Source organism: Salvelinus sp. IW2-2015, unplaced genomic scaffold (genome assembly GCF_002910315.2).
Source record: "Salvelinus sp. IW2-2015 unplaced genomic scaffold, ASM291031v2 Un_scaffold5902, whole genome shotgun sequence".
Taxonomy (NCBI): domain Eukaryota; kingdom Metazoa; phylum Chordata; class Actinopteri; order Salmoniformes; family Salmonidae; genus Salvelinus; species Salvelinus sp. IW2-2015.
In genome coordinates this window covers 29,528-33,727 of record NW_019947167.1, presented here as the reverse complement: position 1 = coordinate 33,727, position 4,200 = coordinate 29,528, and the positions used below count along the sequence as shown (strand labels likewise).

Here is a 4,200-nt window from a genome sequence, read left to right as displayed (position 1 = left end):
ATATTTTGTTTTTATACAGCTAGTAACTTGTGATTGTCACTATATACACATTGTGTTCTGTCAGAAAGATTAGTTCCTAAACCAATTACTGTCCCTTCACTGAGGCCAATGTTACTGAGTCTAGGATAGCAACAATTCATGGTCAACTGAATCCAAAGGCCTTGATAAATACACAAACAGAGCAGCACAATGTTGCTTTTTATTCAAGTGCATTAATGATTTCATATATTTCATATATATATCATATATATATATATAATATAATATATATATAATATATATAATAAAAAAGTGCGTGTGGTGCTTACTTGTTAGAAACAGGCGGTCCTGCAAGGCCTCCAAGCCTGACTAAGCAGTGACTGATGTCACAGGACTCCTGGTCAACCACGGCACTCATCTAGAGAGAAGGACAGATACGGGAGAGAGAGAGAGAGAGAGAGAGAGAAGAGAGAGAGAGAGAGAGAAGAGAGAGAGAGAGAGAGAGAGAGAAGAGAGACGGAGAGACAGACAGACAGACAGACAGACAGACAGACGAGACAGACAGACAGGACGACAGACAGACAGACAGACAGACAGAGAGAAAGAGACAGACAGAGAGACAGACGGGAGACTAAGTCAACATGTTAGCATCGATGTCAACGGGAGACTAAGTCACCATGTTAGCATCGATGTCAACGGGAGACTAATCAACATGTAGCATCGATGTCAATGGGAGACTAAGACAACATGTTAGCATCAATGACAATGGGAGACTAAGTGAACACGTTAGCATCGATGTCAACGGGAGACTAAGTGAACACTTTAGCATCGATGTCAACGGAGGACTAAGTGAACACGCTAGCATCGATGTCAACGGGAGACTAAGTGAACACGTTAGCATCGATGTCAACGGGAGACTAAGTCAACACGTTAGCATCGATGTCAATGGGAGACTAATCAACACGTTGCATCGATGTCAACGGGAGACTAAGTCAACACGTTAGCATCGATGTCAATGGGAGACTAAGTCAACACGTTAGCATCGATGTCAACGGGAGACTAAGACAACACGTTAGCATCGATGTCAACGGGAGACTAAGTCAACACGTTAGCATCGATGTCAACGGGAGACAAGTCAATACGTTAGCATCGATGTCAACGGGAGACTAAGACAACACGTTAGCATCAATGTCAATGGGAGACTAAGTCAACACGTTAGCATCGATGTCAATGGGAGACTAAGTGAACACGTTAGCATCGATGTCAACGGGAGACTAAGTCAACACGTTAGCATCGATGTCAACGGGAGACTAAGTGAACACGTTAGCATCGATGTCAACGGGAGACTAAGTGAACACGTTAGCATTTGGTTAGAATTCAGTCCATGTACCCAGTCGGTGTATGAATGAAAGGATGAATGCTCACTCTGTGTCCAGCGGTAGAGCTGTTCGTAGGACGTCTCCTGTAACACAGCCATCTGTTCCATGATGTCCAGCCTGGATGGGAGACACATTTAACAACTGGAATAACAAAAGGCATAGTACCATTGAGTTTCACATACGGTGCGCATTCGGGCAACTATTCAGACCCCTTGACTTTTTCCACATTTTGTTACGTTACAGATTTATTCTAAAATGGATTAAATAAATAAAAAAAATCCTCAGCAATCTACACACAATACCCAAAATGACAACGCAAAAATTGGTTTCGACATTTTTGCTAATTTATTCAAAAGTAAAAAACAGAAATACCTTATTTACATAAGTATTCAGACCCTTTGTTATGAGACTCAAAATTGAGCTCAGGTGCATCCTGTTTCCATTGATCATCCTTGAGATGTTCTACAACTTGATTGGAGTTCACCTGTGGTAAATTCAATTGATTGGACACGATTCGGAAAGGCACACACCGTTGACAGCGCATGTCAGAGCAAAAACCAAGCCGTGAGGTCGAAGGAATTGTCCGTAGAGCTCCGAGACAGGATTGTGTCAAGGCACAGTACTGGGGAAGGGTACCAAAAAGTTTTTCAGCATTGAAGGTCCCCAAGAACACAGTGGCCTCCATCATTCTTAAATGGAAGAAGTTTGGAACCACCAAGACTCTTCCTAGAACTGGCCGCCTGGTCAAACTGAGCAATCGGGTGAGAAGGACCTTGGTCAGGGAGGTGACCAAGAACCTGATGCTCACTGACAGAGCTCCAGTGTTCCTCTGTGGAGATGGGAGAACCTTCCAGAAGGACAACCATCTCTGCAGCACTCCACCAAATCAGGCCTTCAAGGTAGAGTGGCCAGACAGAAGCCACTCCTCAGTTAAAGGCACATGACACACCACTTGGAGTTTGCCAAAAGGCACCTAAAGACTCTCAGACCATGAGAAACAAGATTCTCTGGTCTGATGAAACCAATATTGAACTCTTTGACCTGAATGCCAAGTGTCACGTCTGGAGGAAACCTGCCACCATCCCTACGGTGAAGCATGGTGGTGGCAGCATCATGCTGTGGGGATGTTTTTCAGCAGCAGGGGCAGGGAGACTAGTCAGGAGGCAGAGATGCAAAGATGAACGGAGCAAGTACAGAGAGATCCTTGATGAAAACCTGTTCCAGAGCGCACAGAACCTCAGACTGGGGGGGAAGGTTCACCTTCCAACAGGACAACGACCCTAAGCACACAACCAAGACAACGCAGGAGTGGCTTTGGGACAAGTCTCTGAATGTCCTTGAGTAGCCCAGCCAGAGCCCGGACTTGAACCCGATCGAACATCTCTGGAGAGACCTGAAAATAGCTGTGCAGCGACGCTCCCCATCCAACCTGACAGAGCTTGAGAGGATCAGCAGAGAAGAATGGGAGAAACTCCCCAAATACAGGTGTGCCAAGCTTGTAGCGTCATACCCAAGAAGACTCGATGTTGTAATCGCTGCTAAAGGTGCTTCAACAAAGTACTGAGTAAAGAGTCTGAATACTTACGTAAATATGATATTTCAGTTATCAAATGATCAAACATTTCTAAAAACCTGTTTTTGCTTTGTCATTATGGGATGGTGTGCGTAGACTGAGGTATAAAAAAACAACAATTGAATCAATTTTATAATTGGGCTGTAATGTAATAAAATGTGGAAAAAAGTCAAGGGGTCTGAATACTTTCTGAAGGCACTGTAAATACAGTTTGTCTCACCCTGCAGTCTGCTGGTTGGTCCTCAGGAGAATCCTGACGTCTTCATGGATGTTCTTCACTCTGCTCAGAGCCTTGAAGAAGCCCTCCGTGACGGGCGCGTCTCTTGCCCCTCGTAGTGTGTCCATCTCTTCAGAGGACAGCTGGAACTTAGACAGGAAGGCCTGAGCAACCTGGGATCGCACCTCCAGACGATGACTGTGAGGAGATAACAACAATTTTAGACTTAGTAAAAGAGGGTGTGTGTGTGCAAGGCTTTAGTTTCAGCCCAGCCTTAACACATCTGGTTCCAATGGGCTAATCAGGGGGGGGGGGCCTTGATGATCACAGTTGATTAGTTCTGTCTGGACAAAAGCCTGCACACACTCTGGAATCACGGAAACAAAGAAAGAAAGAGAAGGAGTCAGTGTGACCAAGGAGGTGTAATGTTTCAAACTAACACTAGGTGGCAGTCACGCTCCTTTAATAGCAGCACAACCTTTGACACTGGCTGAATTACAGTCGCTGGAGGTGAAACAGTGACTCAGACGGAGCACAACATTCAGGACAAAAGAAAGGAATAATGGGGGTAGAGAAAGAGCAACACGATACAGAGAACCACGTTTCTGGCCAAGTCTGGGCAACTATCAGCAACGACAAAAAGAGCAGGTCCATCCCCTTTACCAGACTGCGTTTCAATGGATCCCTAGTGCACTACTTTCGACCAGAGAACATAGGGTTCTGGTCAAAAGTAGTGCACTATGTAGGGAATGGGGTGCCATTTGGGACACGAGGTATCCCTGTGGCTTCCTCTATCCCGTTCCCTCTCTCGTTCTTCCGCTATCCCGTTCCCTCTCTCCTTCTTCCTCTATCCCGTTCCCTCTCTCGTTCTTCCGCTATCCCGTTCCCTCTCTCGTTATTCCTCTATCCCGTTCCCTCTCTCGTTCTTCCGCTATCCCGTTCCCTCTCTCGCTCTTCCTCTATCCCGTTCCCTCTCTCGTTCTTCCGTCTTTCGCTATCCGTTCCTCTCTCGTTCTCCGCTCATCTCCACCGTTCCTCTCTCGTGTCTACGC

At 45.8% G+C, this 4,200-nt stretch overlaps 1 long non-coding RNA gene across 1 annotated transcript; it reads right to left on the bottom strand.

The window, feature by feature from the left end:
- Positions 1-382: 382 nt before the first annotated feature.
- LOC112078583 (uncharacterized) lies at positions 383-3,340 on the bottom strand. The gene is made up of 3 exons (XR_002895723.2): positions 3,152-3,340; positions 1,405-1,475; positions 383-397 (listed from the first exon to the last, which is right to left on the bottom strand). It is a non-coding gene; the product is annotated as an uncharacterized lncRNA (long non-coding RNA).
- Between the last annotated feature and the right edge of the window lie 860 nt (positions 3,341-4,200).